This window comes from Bubalus kerabau, chromosome X (assembly GCF_029407905.1).
Source record: "Bubalus kerabau isolate K-KA32 ecotype Philippines breed swamp buffalo chromosome X, PCC_UOA_SB_1v2, whole genome shotgun sequence".
Taxonomy (NCBI): Eukaryota; Metazoa; Chordata; class Mammalia; order Artiodactyla; family Bovidae; genus Bubalus; species Bubalus kerabau.
Genome location: NC_073647.1, coordinates 56,758,452 through 56,780,685, shown reverse-complemented (window position 1 = coordinate 56,780,685; position 22,234 = coordinate 56,758,452). Strand labels below are relative to the sequence as shown.

General features: G+C 40.3%; 1 pseudogene; it reads left to right on the top strand.

Annotated features, from left to right (window-relative positions):
- The window catches only part of LOC129640029 (spermidine synthase-like), a 59,113-nt pseudogene extending 40,013 nt beyond the window's left edge, over window positions 1-19,100 (top strand).
- The last annotated feature ends 3,134 nt before the right edge of the window (window positions 19,101-22,234 follow it).

The window sequence follows — 22,234 nt, the reverse complement described above, 5'->3', positions numbered from 1 at the left end:
ACAGCTATGTCCCCAGCACCTTTTTATGTGTTTGGAATAGAGTTGTTAACAAAAATCGCCAAACTCATGGAGTTTATATTTTATGGGGGAGGGAGATAGATATCATAAATACATTAATGAATAAATGATAGATTACAGATTAGACAATCAATATGAAGGAACTAAAACAAGGTGATAAGCTGGAGAATGACTCAGGGGAGAGGGGAGGTTTTTATATTTAAAAATTGTTATTTATAATTTAAGTTGTGTCCCTTGTGCTTAGTTGCTCAGTCATGTCCAACTCTTTGCAACCCCATGGACTGTAGCCCACCAGGCTCCTATGTTCATGGGATTCTCCAGGCAAGAATACTGAGTGGATTGTCATGCCCTCCTTCAGGGGATCTTCCCAACCCAGGAACTGAACTCAGGTCTCCTGCCTTGCAGGCAGATTCTTTAGCATCTGAGTCACCAGGGAAGCCCCATAATTTAAGTTGCTCATCGCAATTATGTTTACTCTATAATGAAATTTGCAGTGCATGCCTGTTAAGTTGCTTCAGTTGTGTCTGTCTCTTTGCAACTGTATGGACTGTAACCCACCAGGCTCCTCTGTCCATGGGGTTTTCCAGGCAAGAAAACAGGAGTGCATAGCCATTCCCTTCTCCAGGAGATCTTCCTGACCCAGGGATCGAAATTGCATCTCCTGTGACTCCTGCATTGCAGGCAGATTCTTAACCACCAAGCCACCAAGGAAGCCAATTTTGTATACAGAAAGTGGTAACTGAATTGATGAGGAGCCAGCTATGTGAAGATCTAGAAGGGCAAATTTCCAGTGTAAAGCATAAGAATCACAAGAACCCTGTGCTGGGGTCATTGGTTGGTTTTAAGAGTAGAAAAAAAAGGATGGAACTTAAGTGAGCAAGGGAAAAAACAATTAGTGTGATTTGATGGATCAATGGTTCTCAAGTACCTTAGTACCACTGGCTAGCAAGCTGTACTGTTGAGTTCACTGGGTAATAGATGGTGCCCTCAGGTGTCCAATTTATGCAGGTCTTGATGGTTCTCAGATTTAAAAAATCAGGGAGATATGATTTATGGCAGTGGTTCTCAAAATATGTTCCCTGGGCCAGTGACATCAGTATCACCTGGAAATTTGTTAGAAATATATATTCTTTTTTAATATACATATTTCCCAAATTCTGGATGATTGACAATCTAACAGTTGAAAATAACCTCATTGTTACTTTTATTTTTTGGCTGCACCATGCAGCAGGTGGGATCTTAGTTCACCGACCAGGGAATCAAAACTATGCCCCCTGCATTAGAAGCACAGAGTCTTTTTTTTTTTAATTTTATTTTATTTTTAAACTTTACAATATTGTATTAGTTTTGCCAAACATCGAAATGAATCCTCCACAGGTATACCTGTGCTCCCCATCCTGAACCCTCCTCCCTCCTCCCTCCCCATACCCTCCCTCTGGGTCGTCCCAGTGCACCAGCCCCAAGCATCCAGTATCGAGAAGCACAGAGTCTTAACTACTGGACCACTGGGGAAGTCCCATAAATGTATATTCTCAACCTCAGTGCAGACCCACTGAATTAGAAATTCTGGGATTGGGGTCCAAGTGTCTATGTTGTAATAAGCTGTCCAGGTAATTCTGATGCCAGAAAGAGTTAGAGAATCACTGTGCTAGGAAATAACTTGGAGTGTGGATGTGGAGTAAAAGAGTGTCACTCTCAACCAGGAAGAAGTATCTTCTTTCACTTAAAAGTCTTACTCCTCCACATGTGCCTTTAAACTCATCTTCTACTGGAAAGAACCTAGCTTAATTAATTTGGTGATTCTTCCTGACTGTATTAGAACTGAAACAGGCAGTGTTCTCAGAATTGTACCTGAGTGATTTCAGTGAATCTTTGTAATAACCCTGTGGGCTAGTTACTATTATCATTCCTACTTTATAAGTCAGGAACTGGGCGCAAAGAGAAGAAATTTGCCTCAGGTCACACATGTAATAAGAAGAAACATATGGATCTGGACAGTCTGGTTCTACAGCCATATGAATAAACACTTTTCTCTTCAGTCTCTCAGTATACCTGGAAACAGCTGGGGTGATTGGATCTAAGATAACATTGTTCAAACAATTGCCTTCACTTTTGACTTTAAGTCACTGAACAATGTCCATAGGGGTCATCTGGTGACTATTCTTGTCCAATGCTCGTGAGAGGTGAAACAGCTTGCCTAGGATTAGACAGCCAATTAATGTCAGAGAGAAGACTTAGAACCAGATCCCTAGCTTTTAACCTAGTGTTAAGACACATGCAATGAAAACAAAACCGGTGATCTGACATCCTTAGAACAACAAAGGCAGGCCATATATCTAGCAGCTCCTGGATGTACCAGCCTTCCTTTGTCTTGCAATTGAGAGCACAATGAGTTCTTTTCCTGATTCTGGTTGTCCTTGAAAGGCCATAGACTAGGGTGCCCAAGGGAGAATACTGCCCTAGCTAGCAATACTGCCCTCTGCGCACAGGGTGCAAGAAGGGACATTAAGTTCTATTTCTAATAGCTTTCATTGTTAAATATATGAAAATAACAAGACATCAGAAATAAAATAACCCTTCTCCCGCCCTCACCCCTGTTCTTGTCTGTTTCCTAGCTTTTCTGGTTGTTTGCTTGGTTTTGTTTTGAACTGCTTTTCCCATTATATCTGTAGTGAAATTTTGCCAAGGAATGTATAGAAGCTGATTTTCTATATATCCTTAAGAAAATTATTCATCACCTCAGCCTGCTTAACTTAAGGCCTTCTCACAAAAACCCCAACAATATTACAAATCAACTTTCCATTTTGATATATAAATCTGAAAGTAACCAGTTTTTCTGTCTTTAACTTCTGCTCTGCATTTGTAAAAGTGTGATACATAATTTAAGTTTTTAACCTCAAATGTGTTTGTTCTATAGGAAAGTTCTCTAATGATAAAATGTACTACCTCTGCTTGGTTTTCTTTATAAATATACTAACTTTTCTTGTCATCTTCCCTGTATTATAGTGAGCAAATAAAATAAATTATTAATTCCAATGTAAAATCCAGTTCTGATTGGCATGATTTTCATTTTCATTAGATTTATTCAAGTTGGAGGGGGTGCTTCTTAGAGAATTAATAATTAATTACCTATCACTTTTTGTAAATGAAATGCAATTTTAAAATACATTTGCTGTTTATCATCAGGCCCTCCAAACAACTTCTCTTTGAAGAAAAGAGAAGTGTCTTCAAAATATCTTTGCATGTTTTTAACATAAAATTCATTTCATCCCTGGCTGTCCCACAAACATAGTGTCTATGAGAGGGAAAGATGGTCCCTTAAAGTTTTCTCAAGGGGAACCCTGACTTGCAGATCCTTTCTCAAGTATTTTTGAGATTAGAGTGTATGCTGAGAAATCATGCCCATACTCTTAGTAAGGATCTGAGGGGAAGGTATTTTACTCAAATACCAGCTTCCCTTTTTTTTTGCCTCACTTTCAGTAAAATTATGACTTTCTCAGAGAATACCTTAATAATAAATGTGAGTCATTTTGCTTGAACACTAATACTGGGTTTTCAACTGCAATAAAAGAAAATATATCTAAACTGTTATCGTTTCTGAAAGCTGGGTCAGGGCCAGCGCACTACAATACAGAAATTCTGTGCTGGACGAACACAGCAATTAGTTAACAATTAACAAACAAATTGTTAATTGTTAACAATTAACAAACAAATTGTTAATTGTTAACAATTAACAAATTAATTAGTTTTAATTAGGAGCTAATTCAGTTTTCAGGTAAATTGATATCCTACTTCCCCAGCATGGCATGATAGCTAGTGTTACTGCAACTTGAGAAGTTACTAGGAAGTGTTTTTTTACCCTTCTTGTAGCTGATTATCAACAGATCATATCAGGTTTAAGGAAAAGGCTCACTTCTCTTCCAAGTGGAAGGAGTTTTCAGATTACATGTTTCTCCAGAAGGCCGAGGAAGCATTTCACTTTTTATTCTATTTTTTTCCCTCACTTGTACATGTTCAGTTTGTTTCATTAAACAATGTGTAGATACACAAATAGCTTTATTGAGATAGGCACACCTGTTTTTCTCCAACATTTTTAGATGATGTGCCAGGCACCAGGGTGACCAGCTGTCCTGGCCTGCCTGGGACTGAGGGCTTTTTCTTGGATGCTGGACTTTCAGTTCCCAAACCAGGAAAGTCTCTGGCCAACCGAGAAGGTTGGTGACCTGAGTTCAGGAAAGTCGTTCCTATATGACAATGCAAAAGCCTTCCATTCCACAAGAGTTAATTCTGGACTTAAGGAATTAAGACGGGGGGAGAGATTTGGGAAGATAATGTAATATTTCTCAAACATAATAAAGGAGTAAAAATAATTCAGTCAACAGGTATGAGAATGCATCAGGTGACAAGGTCAGAGGTAACAGGAAAAGTATGAGGAGAGGAGACTATTAATAATCATAATCTTAGTTTCTATACCTTTATTCTGGGTCCCAGGATCTATTCCAAGTGTTAATTAAATGGTGGTGTTTGTATCTCAAGCTGAACAATAATGAAAAAATTATGAGAAATATTTGCCCTATTTATTTTTATTTGCTTGACATGCAAAAAAAAACCCACAACAGGCTGTAAATTATTGTGTAATACTTATTGAACTGTGTCATTAGATGTGAGACAGATGGCTGAGATCCAGTTACACATACTTCCAGTTTCAGCCTATGGAATTATAGTTCTGAGAGAAGAAGTGTACATTTGTGTGTGAAGTCTGATGCTCAGACCAAGAGTCTTTGGATTTTTAGTTCTTGGATCCAACACAAAATTATTTGCTTTCAGCCAAGTTCTTTAAACTTAGTGCCACAGTTTTCTGATTCTTTGACTTAAGAGAGCAAAATTAGCTTTCAACTTCTAGGCCTAACAGTTTTGGACAGTCTGTAAAAGTAGTGTCTATTTGAAGTGAGAATGGAAGAGAAGTCAACATTGTGTACATGCTCAGTCACCTCAGTTGTGTCCAACTCTTTGTGACCCTGTGGACTGTAGCCTGGCAGGCTCCTCTGTCCATGGGATTCTCCTGGCAAGATTACTGGAATGGGTTGCCATGCCCTCCTCCAGGGGATCTTTCTTACCCAGGGATCAAACCCGAGTCTCTTATGTCTCCTGCATTGGCAGGTGGCTTCTTTACCACTAGTGCTACCTGGGAAGCCCAATCTATATCATTGGTACCATTATCTGCTCCCAAACTATCTAGTCCTATTTCCCACTGGGCAGTGTGGCATGGGAGTCAACACATGTATCCTGAAACTAGAATGGGATCAAAACCTTGCTCTGTTACTATATTAACTCTATGACCTTGGGCACATTACTTAATCTCTCTGTGCCTCAGTTTCTTCATTTGCAAAATTGGGCTATTATTAATAATATGCACCCCACTCCAGTACTTTTGCCTAGAAAATCCCATGGACGGAGGAGCCTGGGACACGACTGAGTGACTTCATTTTCACTTTTCACTTTCATGCATTGGAGAAGGAAATGGCAACCCACTCCAGTGTTCTTGCCTGGAGAATCCCAGGGACGGGGAAGCCTGTTGGGCTGCCGTCTCTGGGGTCGCACAGAGTTGGACACGACTGAAGCGACTTAGCAGCAGCAGCAGCATAGGGGTAAATATATGTAAAACACTGAGAATAATGCCTTGCACAGAGTCTGTTATTATTATTATTATTATTTCTGTTGTCATTGTTATTATTCCTTCACATCTATTCCTTGCTCTAGGTTTCACGTTTTCTTTAATATCTACATACCATGCTGACTCTTTTTTTAAAAAATGTTTTTGTTGTGTTAAACTCTCTACATGCAACATAATATTTTTTCCTGGTTTCCCAAACATTATCCATTTTAAAATGACCATTTCAATTCTGATCTCTTATGTGGGACCTTCACAAAGCTCTCCTTTTGATAATTTCCTTTATAATTACTACTTGGACCCTGCAGTTCAGCTTTCAACTCTCTGCTGTTTGGTGTGTGCTAATGTTGTCTGCTCTGCTGATATGAAAACTTTTTGACAAGTGGGGCAATGTCTTGTCTATTATATTATATGTTTTACAGCCTCTAGTATGTTTCTAACTTAATAGGTGATTGATTCGTATCAGTGAACCTGTGCCTAAATTTGATCCTTTGATCAAAGCATTGGTTAAATCATGTCAAGAATCGCTCTCACATATTCTTGCTGATTTTACACTCATTAGGAGCAGTTCTGTATTTGTGGTAGAATGTCATTTAAAGATCATTTTTTTCATGCTTGGATTTAGAAATTGTTGTAAAATGGTGTTTTACATAAAGTTCATGTACATCACTGAACCACATTTCCTAAACTCTCATGAAGATAGGGTGAATTATGAGAAGAACAATTTTAAAATTTTATTTCAGAAATTTCCACATACACACAAAAGTAGAATAATATACTCAATTCCATGTAACTGTCACCCAGTTTACACAATGACTTCTTGTCGTTGTTCAGTCGCTTAGTCATGTCTGACTCTTTGCAGGCCCATGGACTGCAGCATGCCAAGGTTCCCTGTCCTTCACTATCTCCCCGAGTTTGCTCAAACGCATGTCCATTGACTCGGTGATGTCATCCAACCATCTCGTCCTCTGTCATCCCCTTCTCCTCCTGCCTTCAGTCTTTCCCAGCATCAGGGTCTTTTCCAATGAGTTGGCTCTTGGCATCAGGTGACCAAAGTACTGGAGCTTCAGCTTCAGCATCAGTCTTTCTGATGAATATTCAGGGTTGATTTCCTTTAGAATTGATCACCCAATTTACACAATGATTAACATCTTTCCAATCTTGTTTCAACTATCCAACCCATTTTTTTTAGCTTGGAATGTAGAGGAGAAGGAAATGGCAACCCACTCCAGTATTCTTGCCTGGAAAATCTCATGGATAGAGGAGCCTGGCAGGCTATAGTCCATGGGGTCGCAAAGAGTTGGACATGACTGAATGACTTTACTTCACTTCACTTCATATTAAAGCAAATTCATCATATTTCATCCATAAATAGTTCAGTATGCATTATTAACAGTTGAAGACATATAAAAATATTTTTTAAAGAACCAATAAATAGTTCTCAATACTATGCTAAAATCATCAAATCTTTTCTTTCAATCTTACAACTTTAATAATATAACTTTGCTCTCTTCTACCCCAAAGGAATAAGTAAACCTATAAAAATAGTTGTTCCTAGTGGATGATAGGAATATATGTGAAACATGAAGGATATTTTACTGTCTCACCTGTAATTTTTGAAGTACAGCAGGAACCTTGTTTTGATAGGAAACACTGCATCATGATTTCAAAGTGATAGATTACTATAATAATCAAATGGAAAGTATTTATTTCATTTGAATATCCTTTCAGCTCTATGATATTTTTGGATATGTTAAATTAACTGTAGAATGGGCCATTCCAGGCTCATAATACAATATAGCTCATCAGTCTATTTTAATAAGGCCATTTTTCTAGGGAAGTTAGCACTTGATGCCTTTAATGATTAGATGACACTATTTCACAAGTGATTGTGATAGCACTCCCTCCTAAACTGATCATAAAGTACACCAGAGGTGTAAAGGTAGATCTTTAAACACCTATTTATCTTATTCAGTTTACTAAGCACTGTCCATACAAATGGTACTCATTGGCTTATAAATGAAAAAGTTATGTTTTGTTGTATTTTTTTATTTTGTGGTAACTTAGTTTATTTTATATCAATTATATCTCAAGTAAGTGATTTTAAAATTTACAGTGAGATACTACTACATCTGTTACCAGAGGGGGCTCCCTTCCAGGTGAGAGTGGGCTCTTGTCTAACACTCAGAAATGAATTGTCCAAGGAGGCACATGTACTGACAAAGCAAGATTTTATTGGGAAGAGGCACTTGGGCTGAGAGCATCAGAGTAAAGGAACCTAGGAGGTCTCTTGAGTTTTAGGGTAATGGGGTTAGTTTCTGGGTTGTCTCTGGCTACTATGCTTGTGCCCCTATTTGGTGTGACTCAGGGTCTTTCCTGTTGGCATATGCATCTCTCAGCCAAGTTGGATTCTAGCATGAGGGTTTCTGGGAGGCCCGCAGGACATGTTATTAATGGCTGATTTCTCTTCCCTCCTTTTGGCCTCTTCTGAGTTCTTCTGGCTGATGGTAGCTTGTCCGTTTCATGTTCCTTATCGGGACTTACTATTGTGAGCAAACTCAAGCAAGCAGTTATTATCATGCCTGGCCAATGTGCGTAGTTTTGATCAATGGTTCCCTAACACATCTGTCATGATGGTTAACATTAAAAAAAGAAGCAGACCATATCAAATACTAGAGAGGATACAGAGCAGTTGGAACCCTTCTATACTACTGGTTGGAGTGCACACTGGTACAGACACTTTGGAAAACTGCTGGACAGTTTCTTATGACGTTGATCATGCACTTACCAAATGTGACAGTAATTGTATTTACCTAAAGGATGTAATCCCATCCCAGGCGGAGCAGTGATAAAGAATCTGCCTGCAATGCAGGACACACAGGTTAGATCTCTGGGTCAGGAAGATCCCCTGGAGATGGGAATGGCAACCCACTCCTGTCTTGCCTGGAGAATTTCATGAACAGAGGAGCCTGGTGGGCTATAGCCCATGGGGTGGCAAAGAGTTGGACACAACTGAGTTCACACACACACACACAAAAGATATGAACTTATATTTACCTCTAAATGTGTACACACATTTCAACAGCTTTATATAATTATCAAAAACTGGAAACAACTCAACACCCTTGTTCTTCAACTAGTCACTGGATAAACTGGAATATTACTCAACTAAAGTGAAGGAAAAATTACTAATATAGCAAACAACACACACACATTATGTGCATGTTTCATTATGCAAAGTGAAAGCAGCCAGACTGAGAAGATTTTATATTATATGATGACATGTGTGATATTTTGGAAAAGGCAATGTTATAGAAATAGCATACAGATCAGTGGTTGGAGGGAGAAATTGACTTCAAAGATCATCATAATGTAATTTTGGAGAGTGCTGGAACTGTTCTGTATCTTGATTATGGTGATGGTTACATATCTGTATGCATTTTCAAAACTCATAGAAGTCTACTCCAAATTATACACTGTGTTTAATTATACTATATGTATATTTTAAGTGTGAATTAAAATGTAATTAAAATATATTTAGCTAAGAATACTGGGATACATTTGTATAGCACAGGGAACTCAATTTGGTGCTCTGTGACAACCTAGAGGGGTGGGACGGGGAGGTGGAAGGGAGGCTTAAGAGGGAGGGAATGTGTGCGTGTGTACACACTAAATTGCTTCAGTTGTGTCGGACCTTTTGCAACCCTATAGACTATAGCCTGCCAGACTCCTCTGTCCATGGAATTCTCCAGGCAAGAACACTAGAGTGGGTTGCCATGCCCTCTTCCATGGGATCTTCCTGACCCAGAGATCAAACCCGAGCCTCCTGAGGCTCCTGCATTGCAGGTGGATTCTTTACCACTGAGTCACCAGGGAAGCCCTGAGGGAGAGGATATATTTATACTTATAGTAGATACATGTTATTGTACAGCAGAAACCAACACAACATTGTAAAGCAATTATATTCCAATTTAAAATAAATAAATAAAATACATATATTTAGCTAGGAATATTGTGTGGTCCTGTCAGACAATTGACCTAATGTATCATATGGGAAAGTAATTAAATCACATTTACAGACATATGCTATCAAATGGAAAGTTGATTAGATCACATTATCTAAGGTATACAATCATCTTCTAGTAGCTATGAACAAAATATAATCGAATGAAATAGAAATGAAGCAGCAATACAGGCTAAGATACAATTGTAGCAAGCAGATTTGAAATATTAAAAGCCTAAATATGATCAACATTCTTTTTGATAGAAAGATACAGGAAAAAAGTTAAGCAACAGCTTTTTTGCCTTTTCATACTGTTCATGTGGTTTTCATACAGTTCATGGGATGAGATGGTTGAATGGCACCACTGAATCAATGGGCATGAGTTTGAGCAAACTCCAGGAAAGAGTGAAGCCTGGCATGTTGCAGTTCATAGGATCACAAAGATTGGGACATGACTTAGCGACTGAACAACAACAGCAACTTTAAAAAAAAAATACTACATATAGTAGGGAATAAAATGATGAGTATAATTGATAAAATATTTTACTGAGTTCAAAGTTTGCACCATCACTCACACATACTAAATATAGAATAAAGACATATGTGAAAACTGGGTTTGATCCTTGAGTTGGAAAGATCCCCTGGAGGAGGGCATGGCAACTCACTCCAATATTATTGTCTGGAGAATCCCCATGGACAGAGGAGCCTGGCAGGCTATAGTGCATGGGGTTGTAGACTTGGACACAACTGAGCAACTAAGCATAGCACACAGGTAAAAATTGATGAGTTTTTCTAAACTCCAATTAATGAGTCTGAGATATAATAACATACTGTTCTTGTATGGAATATACATTGCAGAAATGTGATAGAATTTTCTCCCATGTACCTACAAGCCATATCATATTTTCTTTCTTTATGTTACAATTCTGAAGATTATTGTGGATAACTTACATATAGGTAGGATCAGTGGGACAATGGTGATTCAGAAACATTGGAAGCTGCACTCTGTGCATGCATAGGACTTTCACACAAAATGGAAAAAAATTCCTGCTCCTACAAGACCCTTCATCTTGCGAATCAGCCATGCAAGATGGGGCATGTTTTGTTGTACTTTTAAAGTTACAGTTTAATAGGACTCTGGTTTGAGCAACATATAGTTTGTAAATCTTAAGGCAGCAATGTTAAATAAGGAGGCAGTTATGAGAATTATTAGGGACATGCATGTTTCTTACAACAACCATTGGATAGTTCTGTTGTGTAAACCTAAGCCAGACACTTATGAGAAATAAAACTGAGGAGTTAAAGTTGTTAATAACTCATGCATTATACCTATAGTTTGGACATCTATATTGTTTATACTCATTTCCTTACAGTTGGGGTGAATTGTACATATAGACAGATGTACACATCCCCAGGAGTAGCATAAATCCATGAAGGCAACATCAGTTATAACTGACTGGAGTGAAATGTACCTGACTTCCTGTCAGTTCTCTTTGTAAGTTAGGGTTCAGTGAACTCCAGATTCAGTTTGGAATCTTCTAGGATGAACCGAATTCAAATAAGAACTGCCCTGTAGGCAGTTAAAGCTGACCTATAAGTCTGTCTTTCAGTGATTTTTGTTCTGATATTTTTCTTCATATTTGTAGCTACTGCCTCTGTGAATATTTTAACTTTGCAGACATTTTGGCCAATAAACTGTTCAAGTTTGTGTCTTGATTCCATGCCATTAGTTTGTATCAAAGCTTGCATGTATTCCTATGGCTTTTATTTTCTTTTCATTGTGTGAATTGGACTAAAGCAATGCCATTCTTCAAAGTGAGAAGGTTTTATTTGGAAAATTCCTTTGAAATGACTTTATTATAGATTCTAGAATTGCCTGACTAGTCATTTCTAGAATATAATTCCCAAGAAATTTCTTCCAATAAAGTGAATTATGGATTGGTAGCACATATTTTTTTCCTTGAATGGCAAACAGAGGAAAAAATAAAGAGGATTTTAACTTCAATTTTGAAGAAAAATTGTTTGGTTTGGTGGTCTGAAATTCAATCTATGATCATGGGTGCTTTGAGTAAAATAAAAATTCAGGACTGCTGTTTCTCCCCACCTCATTTTTCAGGCCCTGACAATGTTTTTTTGTTGTTGTTTTTTTTAATATTATGAGAATATACATTCTGAGTAATGCTTACCATGAGCATTTAAAGCACAAATGGCACATCCAAGGTAAAAATAAAGGAAAGCAACTCAATAGCATTCTGTCAGAGAGTTGAATTTTATGGTCTCATGAGAGTAATTAGAAAAGTCAACCATGAAACTATCAAAGCTATGCACAACACAGGGCTGAGAAAATGTTTTCCAGTAGATCTTTTAATCTACAAACTTAAGGTCACATTTCTTTGTGCTTATAGATGTTAGGTATATTTGACAGATAGGCTAGAAAATGGAGAGTCATTATTAATATGGAAAGCCAAGGCCATGATAGGCAGTTGGCTTATCCTGTGACTAGTTCTACAACCTATGGTTTGGTTTGGTTGCTAAGTCATGTCTGACTCTTGTGACCCCATATACTGTAGCCTGCCAGGATCCTCTGTCCATGGGATTCTCCAGACAAGAATACTGGAATGGGTTGCCATTTCCTTATCCAGGGGATCTTCCCAACCTAGGGATCAAACTTGAGTCTTTTGCTTTACAGGAGTGTATTGCAGGAGACTTCTTTATCAACTGAACCACAAAGTAAGCCCTCTAAAACCTGTAGCAGTCACTGACTCCACTTAGCCTCCATTTTCTAATCAAGAAAGGGCAACAATATCGATTGTTGTCACAGAAGATAAATGAAATTGGTGTGCAACTGTCATGAGATAGTCAGCAAAATTCCAGCTACTTTCATTGTTGAGATGAAGAAGAAGGAAATGGAATTATGGTACCATGATACCAGAAATTATCATGGAATACCTATCTATTGATTTACATTGTAAAAGAATCATTAAATAAAATAGTTTAGAGACAGTCTTGAAGATGACCATTTAAAAAGAAATTAGTAGCTTTTGGTCAAAACAGCAACAACAATAACAAGAAAACTAGAATTCACAAAATTTTGGCTTTGAGGAGATAGTAGCACCAGGTAGGAAGCAATATTATGTAGTAAGAGAAGAAATCATTAATGATTTAAAGTTTAATGAAAAAGGTATATTCCAGCAGAAAGAAGGTAAGATGCTTTGGTTTTCTTGACAGTAGCACTATCCACTACATTCAGTTGGTCTTCACTGGATCAAACCCACTGGTTTGCAGCTACTTTCCCAGTTTTAATACAGGGAGTCCTGCATCCTTGGCAAAGTACTCTGTCCAGGTCAAAATGGTCTTCATTTTGGTCTTCATGACATTGTCTTGGTCTTCACAACACTGACTATGAGTTGGTCAAGATATGCAGTGGTGAATGGAAGTTCATAAGGCTTTTCATCTTCATAGTTAAGGCTGTAATTTTATTCTGTTGTTGTTCTTGTTCAATCGTTAAGTTGTGTCTGACTCTTGAAACCTTATGGATTGCAGCACACTAGGCTTCTCTGTCCTCCACTGTCTCCCAGAGTTCGCTCAAATTCATGTCCATTGAGTTGGTGATGCCATCTAACCATTTCATTCCCTGCCACTCCCTTATCATTTTGGCTACAATCTTTCTCAGCACCAGGGTCTCTTCACATCAGCTAAACAGGTATTGGAGCTTCAGCATCAGGATCAGTCCTTCCATCGAATATTCAGGGTTGATTTCCTTTAGGATTGACTTGTTTAACCTCCTTGCTGTCCAAGGGACTCCCAAGAGTCTTCTCCAACACCACAATTTGAAAGCCTCAATTCTTCAGGTCTCAGCTTTCTTTATGGTCCAACTCTCACATCTGTACATGACTACTGGAAAAACTATAGTTTTGACTATATGAACCTTTGACATCGAAGTGACATCACTGCTTTTTAATACGCTGTCTTGGTTTATCATAGCTTTCCTTCCAAGGAGCAAGCGTCTTTTAACTTCATGGCTGCAGTCACTGTATGCAGTGATTTTGGAGCCCAAGAAAATAAAATCTGTCAGTGCTTCTATTTTTTCCCATTCTATTTGCCATGAAATGATGGGACTGGATACCATGATCTTGGTATTCTGAATGCTGAGTTTTAAGCCAGCTTTTTCACTCTCCTCTTTCACCCTCATCAAGAAGGATTTTAGGCCCTCTTCACTTTCTGCCATTAGAGTGGAATCTTCTGCATATCTGATGTGGTTGATATTTCTCTCAGCAATCTTGATTCCAGCTTGGGATTCATCCAGCCTGGTATTTTGCATGATGTACTCTGCATAGAAGTTAAATAAGCAGGGTTGTTTACAACGTACAGCCTTGTTGTATTCCTTTCCCAATTTTGAACCAGTCTATTGTTCCATGTTCGGTTCTAACTGTTGCTTCTTGATGTGCAGACAGGTTTCTCAAGAGACAGATAAGGGTCTGGTATTCCTGCCTCTTTAAGAATTTTCCAGTTTGTTGTTATCCACATGGTCAAAGGGTTTAGTGTAATTAACGAAGCAGAAGCAAGTGCTTTTCTGGAATTCATTTGCTTTTTCCAAGATCCAGTGGATGTTTGCAATTTGACCTCTGGTTCCTCTGCCTTTTCTAAATCCAGTTTGTATATCTGGAAGTTCTTGGTTCTCGTACTGCTGAAGCCTAGCATGAAGGATCTTGAGCATAACCTTGCTAGTGTGTGAAATGAGCACAATTGTAAAGTAGTTTGATCTTTGGAATTGCCCTTCTTTGGGATTGGAATGAAAACTGACCTTTGCCAGTCCTATGGCCACTGCGACATTTCCAAATTTGCTGGCATATTGAGTGCAGCACTTTAACACCATCATCTTTTAGGATTTTAAATAGTTCAGCTGGAATTCCATTGCCTCCACTAGCTTTGTTTGCAGTGATGCTTCCTAAGGCCCACTTGACTTCACATTCTAGGATGTGTGGCTCTAGGTGAGTGATCACACCATCGTGGTTATCTGGGTCATTAAGATCTTTTTTGTATAGTTCTGTGTATTTTTGCCACCTCTTCTTAATATCTTCTGCTTCTGTTAGGTCCTTACCATTTCTGTCCTTTATCATGCCCATCTTTGCATGAAATGTTCATTTAATATCTCCAATTTTCTTGAAGAGATTTCTAGTCTTTCTCATTTTATTGTTTTCCTCTATTTCTTTGCATTGTTCATTTAAAAAGACCTTCCTGTCTCTCTTTGCTATTCTCTGGAACTTTGCATTCAGTTGGGGATATCTTTCCCTTTCTCCCTTGCCTTTGGCTTTTTTTTTTTTTTTTTCTTTATTCCTCAGCTATTTGTAAAGCCTCCTCAGACAACCACTTTGCCTTCTTGCATTTCTTTTTCTTTGGGAAGGTTTTTGTCACTGCCTTCTGTACAGTGCTGTGAAACTCTGTCCATAGTTCTTTGGGCACTTTGTCTACCAGATCTAATCCCTTGAATCTATTCATCACTGCAGGTATATAATCATGAGGATTTGATTTAGATCATACCTGAATGGACTGGTGTTTTCCCCTACCTTCTTCAATTTAAACCTGAACTTTGCAATAAGGAGCTCATGATCTGAGCCACAGTCAGCTCCAGGTCTTGTTGTTCTGATTGTATACAGCTTCTCCATCTTTGACTGCAAAGAACATAATCAGATTTCAGTATTAACTGTCTGGTGATGTCCACGTGTACAGCTGTCTCTTGGGTTGTTTGAAAAGGATATTTGCTATAATCAGCCTGTTCTCTTGACAAAATTCTGTTAGCCTTTCCCCTGCTTCATTTTGTACTCCAAGGCCAAACTTGCCAGTTATTCCGCGTATCTCTTGACTTTCTATTTCTGCATTCCGATCCCCTATGATGAAAAGGACATCTTTTTTTTTTTTGGTGTTAGTTCTAGAAGATGCTGTGGGCTTCCCAGGCGGTTCAGTGGTAAAGAATCCACTTGCCAGTACAGGAGATGGAAGAGATACTTATTCGATCCCTGAATCGGGAAGATTCTCTGGAGGGGGAAATGGCAACCACTCAAGTATTCTTGCCTAGAGAATCATGGACAGAGGAGCCTGGCAGGCTACAGTCCATGGGGTCACACAGAGTCGGATACAACTGAGTGACTAAGCATGCACACTAGAAGGTATAGTAGGTCTTCATTGTACCAGTCAATTTCAGCTTCCTCAGTTTCAGTGGTTCTGGCATAGACTTGGATTAGTGTAATGTTGAATGGCTTGCCTTGGAAAGAACCGAGATCATTCTGTCATTTTTGAGGCTGAACCCAAGTACTATATTTTGGTCTCTTTTGTTGACTATGAGGGCTACTGCATTTCTTCTAAGAGATTCTTGCCCACAGTAGTAGATACAATGGTCATCTGAATTAAATTTGCCCATTCCCATACATTTTAGTTCAGTGATTCCTAAAATGTCAATGTTCACTCTTGCCCTCTCCTGCTTGACCACATCAAATTTACATGGCAACCCACTCCAGTACTCTTGCCTGGAAAATCCCATGGACAGAGGAGCCTGGTAGGCTGCAGTCTGTGGGGTCACTAAGAGTTGGACACGACTGAGTGACTTCACTTTCAGTTTTCCCTTTCATGCATTGGAGAAGGAAATGGCAACCCACTCCAGTGTTCTTGCCTGGAGAATCCCAGGGACGGGGGAGTCTGGTGGGCTGCCGTCTCTGGGGTCACACAGAGTCGGACACGACTGAAGGGACTTAGCAGCATGGACATAACATTCCAGGTTCCTATGCAGTATTGTTCTTTATAGCATTAGACTTTACTTTACCACCAGATACATCCACAACTGAGCAACGTTTCCACTTTGGCCTATCCACTTCATTCTTTCTGGAGCTATTAGTAATTGCCCTGTGCTCTTCCCCAGTAGCATATTGGACACCTTCTGACCTGGTGTGGGAGGGCGGGGGGAGGGGATTCATCTTTAGGTGTCTTATCGTTTTCCTTTTCATACAGCTGACCAGGTTCTGCAGGCAAGAATACTGGAGTGGGTTGCCATTTCTTCCTCAGGTAGACCATGTTTTGTCAGAACTCTTCAGGACAGGTATATTTTCTGGTAATGAAATACCATTTTTACAACTTTGAATTAAAAGTGTATGCTGGATAGGTGGACACAGCACCTCTTGTGCTCTCTAGTGGATATTTCCAGAAGTGTTAGGATGGGATTATGTCACACAGAAGTGAGACAGTGATCTGGAGACGGTGGGGGAGAATGTGAATGATAATAAATGTCTCTGTTTGGTTCAGTTCAGTTGCTCAGTCATGTCTGACTCTGCGATCCCATGGACTGCAGCACGCCAGGCTTCCCTGTCCATCACCAACTCCCAGGGCTTGCTCAGACTCATGACCATCGAGTCGGTGATGGCATCCAACCATCTTATCCTCTGTTGTTTCCTTCTTCTCCTGCCTTCAGTCTTTCCCAGCATCAGGATCTCTCCCAAGGAGTCAGTTCTTCGCATCAGGTAGCCAAAGTATTGGAGTTTCAGCTTCAGCATCAGTCCTTCTAATGAACATTCAGGACTGATTTCCTTTAGGATTGACTTCTAGGAGAAAAAACGTCTAGAATAAACATTTAGGACAAAGAAAAATACCAAACTAGTCTGCAAAGAGATTTTGAATTTCTCCCCTTACTGGCAGTCCCGCCCCACCCCTGGGGTTAGGGTGCGGAGCTGTTAGGATGTGGGCGGTGTTAGGATGCTAGTGGGGAAGGAACGAGGTGCAGGCGGAGCTGGAATCCTGATATCCCCTCCCCCCCCTCCTCGCCAGCCATGAAATCCCACCTCTGACTGCCCCTCCTCCCTCCCCGAAGGCTAATTCAGGAGCCTTGCAGCCTATAGCCTGGCCAGGTCCTGTGGCTGCAAGTGGAGCGGCTGCTACATCATCAGCGCTTGTGGTACCAGGATACCCTTGTGTTCCTCAGTAAGAGTTATGGCAACGTGCTCTGTGATGACGTTGGATAGCGTCATCTGTCATCCAGTACACTGAGAGGAATGAGTTCTCCTACCAGGTGATGAAAGGCAGCTTGCCCCTCTGCAGCCATGCCAATCCAGGTGAGGTGCTGATCTTCAGGGGTGAGGATGGGGGTGTCCACCAGGAAGTGGTGCAGCATTTCTCCATGGAGTCAGTGGTCCAGTGGGAGAATGAGGGCCATGTCATTCAAGTCTCTTAAGAAGTTCCTGCTGGTCATGGCTGTTGACTGCTGTACTGTGCTTAGTCTCTCAGTCGTGTCTGACTCTTTGTGACCCTATGGTATGTAGCCTGTCAGGGTCCTCTGTCCATGGGATTCTCCCAGCAAGAATACTGGACTGGGTAGCCTATCCCTTCTCCAGGGGATCTTCCCAACCCAAGGATCAAACTGGGGTCTCCTGCATTGCAGGTGGATTCTTTACCTGCTGAGCTACCAGGGAAGCCTTCGCTACTCCAGTTCAAAGCTCACCCTTTCCGTGGGTGATGGTTTTGAGCTCCATGAAGCATAGCCAGGATGCTTTTGATATCATTATCACCGACTCCTCAGACCCTGTGGGCCCTGCTGAGAACCTCTCAAGAAGTCCTGTTACCAGCTCATGAATAAGTCCTATTACCGGCTCATCCCTGAAAGAGGATGGCATCCTTTGCTGCCAGGGTGAGTGTTAGTGGCTGAACCTGGACTTCATCAAGGAGATGCTGGTAGTTTTGCAAATCACTCTTTCTGGGCATGGGCTACGCTTCGTGCACCATCCCCACCTACCCCAGCAGCCAAATTGGCTTCATGTGTGTTCCTCCATGCGAGCTGAGTAGTTTCAGTCGTATTTGACTCTTTGTGACCCCATGAACTGTACCCTGCCAGGTTCCTCTGTCCATGGAATTATCCAGGCAAGAATACTGGAGTGGGTTGCCATGCACTTCTCCAGGGGATCCTAGATTGGCTTCATCCTGTGCGGCAAATATCCAAGCACCAACTTCTTGGAGCCCCTGAGGCAGCGGACACACAAGCAGGTGGAACAGATGCAACTGAAATACTACAATTCTGATGTGCACTGGGCAGCCTTCGTCCTGCCTGAGTTTGCCTGCAAGGCCCTGAATGATGTGTGCTGAGCCCAGGGGCCACTGCTGCCGCAGCTGCCCATGACCTCCGTGAACAGTGAGCCTCCAGGGTACCTGGACCCCGCCAGCCCTAGAGAAGACTCCTGCTGGCTCGTTCCCCAACCCAGTGTTACAGGCTGCAGAATGATGCCTGGCTTGCCCTCTTAGATGGAGTGTCTTTCTGTGTGGCGTTCAGCTTCCAAGCTTATACCAGATGCCTGCAGCACCACCTCTGCCTTCTGTCACCCCTCACTGATCAAACATGTGTATCTAGAGCAGCAATGAGAACAAAGTACTCTGCAAATATTAGGAATTCAACACAAGATATTTGTATACTGGCTATTTTTGAGTATGCAAGAGCCTATTTGGGGAGGGGGGGGATGCGGTCTCTCCTTTGGGCTTCCTGGTGGCTCAGAAGGTAAAGAATTCGCCTGCAGTGCAGGAGATCTGGGTTCGATCCCTGGGTTGGGAAGATCTCCAACCCCGGAAGATCCCCCTGGAGAAAGAAATGGCTACCCACTCCAATGTTCTTGCCTGGAGAATTCCATGGTCAGAGGAGCCTGGCCACAAAGAGTCGGACACAGCTTAGTGACTCTCTATGTCTCTCCCTCTCTCTCTCACACACACACACCCCTCTCTTCTAAGCCACTAGTAGCTGAGAACTTCACAGTACAGTTTATGTCTTGGAAGAGGAGAGAGTAATTTGATGAGCTACAAATTAGCTATTCATTAAGAAGCTAAAGCATAAACTAAAGGTAAAGTAGTGGGTCATAGCATAGTATATTTGAACCCAGAAGTTGAAATTGGGGCAGAAATGGTCTTCCTCACACTATTCCCTTCCTTCACTTAAAGTGAATCTCTTGCCTGTTATCAAAAGAAAGGCAGAGCTCAAGAAAGGGAAAGGAGAAACAGAAGAAAACCACAAAAATGAAACAGTCAAGAGTTGTTCTAAATGCTCTTCATTCACTCAAAATTAGTACAGTGAAATTCAAACCCACTGAATAATAATCATGGCCCCGTTTGCCTAGATTTCAAGTATCTTAAGCTGGAGTAGGTATGTGTTATATAGTACTCATTAGCCATGTGATGGAGGTGGAAATAATCCTGTTTGATAAAGATAAAAGATCTTGAAAAGGATTTTCTAGAGAACAGGCCCATTCTAGACTTTAAGCCTGCCTGAGGTCAAGAAAACTAAATGTAAAATGTTGTGGTAACATACTTGGTCATGTACAGTTCTGTTATATAAACACCCTCAATTAATTTTTGACTCACTTTTTATTTTCTCTCAAATTTGTGTAATAGTGCCAAATGCATTAACATTGTAACATTTATGCCTGGATTCTGTCTTCTTGGCTTTTTTTTTTTTTTTAAAGGGAAGCAGAAGGTAACAGTAGTGGGACTTGGTAATATTTGCTACCTAGGAAGAGTCTCTCTGACCCTAGCTAGTTTTGAAAGCTGATATGCCTCCCAACTGGCTTCCCAGGTGGTGCTAGTGATAAAGAACCCGCCTGCCAATGCAGGAGACATAAGAGATGCAGGTTCGATCCCTGGGTCTGGAAGATCCCCTGGAGAAGGGCATGGCATCCCACTCCAGTATTCTTGCCTGGAGAATCCCATGGACAGAGGAGCCTGGCAGGCTATGGTCCATAGGGTTGCAAAGAGTCGGATACAACTGAAGTGATTTAGCATGCACACATGCACGTCTCCTAACACCTACTGGGTGATCTGCCAAATCTGAAATTTTTTCACTATTCAACTATATGTTTTATGATGTACAGTTTGCCTGCTACATCATTGGATCTTGCCTTTCTTTATGGAACTATGAGAAGATCTATATTTCTTGCCTGAGATGTAGGTATATATAACTTTATATTGGCTTAGAAGTTGATGAACAGTAGAGATTATGAGCTATAACCATTTTCCCCACTAAGTACTGGTAATCTTTCTTGGAATGTGGAAGAGGAAAACTCCTTGATTCATTCCTCAAATAGGTATTCAAAGCATAACCACTACATGCTAAAGGGTTTACAATTCTAGAGTGCATCTTATAAAGTTTTTTGGTATTTAGAGATATAAAAAAAAACTTTTTAAAAGTTTATAATGTTAAAATTGCTGTAAAGCCAGAAATCAACACCTACTCAAAATTGCTAATCAAACTTTGTCAATAAAGGGAATTATATTTTATAGTATAGTATTTAAAGGAATTTAGATAGAAATTATATATAAATGACATGGATGTTTGTGGGGTTGTGTTTCAGTTCAGTTCAGTTCAGTCTCTCAGTCGTGTCTGACTCTTTGCGACCCCATGAACTGCAGCACGCCAGGCCTCCCTGTCCATCATCAACTCCCGGAGTTCACTCAAACTCACGTCCATCGAGTTGGTGATGCCAGCCAACCATCTCATACTCTGTTGTCCCCTTCTCCTCCTGCCCCCAATCCCTCCCAGCATCAAGGTCTTCTCCAATGAGTCAACTCTTCTCATGAGGTGGCCAAAGTACTGCAGTTTCAGCTTTAGCATCATTCCTTCCAAAGAACACCCAGGACTGATCTCCTTTAGAATGGACTGGTTGTGTTTAGGTTTTCTTATATTTTGGGGACAGATAAACAGTTTCATAGAATTTCTATGTTGTAAAAATAGCTGAAACTAAATTGTAAGCTTCAAAATTGTCCCGGTTTTGCTTGACTGAAAGGAAATGTGATAAGGGTTTGTATGTAGAGGCAATAAACTGAGTTATTAAACATACGATTAGCAAGACAAAACCATCTAGTTCATGTTCCTATTGATTGATGATGTTTATTAATTCTCCACTGTATGCTAAACTTTAGGGCTTCCCTGGTGGCTCAGTGGTAAAGAACCTGCCTGCTAGGGCAGGAGACACAGTTTAGATCCCTAGGTCGGGAAGATCCCCTAGAGAAGGAAATAGCAACCCACTCCAGTATTCTTGCCTGAGAAATCCCATGTAACAGCAGATCCTGGCAGAGTACAGTCCATGGGGTCACAAAAGAGTTGAGCATGATTTAGCAACTAAAGCAAAAACAACAATGCTAAACTTTAGGGAACATTCTTTTTGAAAAAACCTTCAGTCAGAAAACGGACAAAAATATTTAAATTCAGCTATGAATGCTAGATCACTGTGGGTTTGGAAAAAACCACTATACTATCTATAAATTCACTAAATGAAATTTGTGCTACCTTTGGTTAGACAATTAGTGGAGAAGAAAATAAGTGAGAACTTGGATTTGGGACACTCTAGTAATTCATGTGACCTGATTAATCTCTTACACAGCACTCATTTAAATAATTTGCTCACACTAATTTTAGATCTCTAAATTGCTCATACTTTGAGTGTAGAAACTGATTATGATTGTCATATCCAGGAAGTGATACAGAACTAAGAAACTTCAACTCAGATCTCAAAATTAGTAGGCATGTA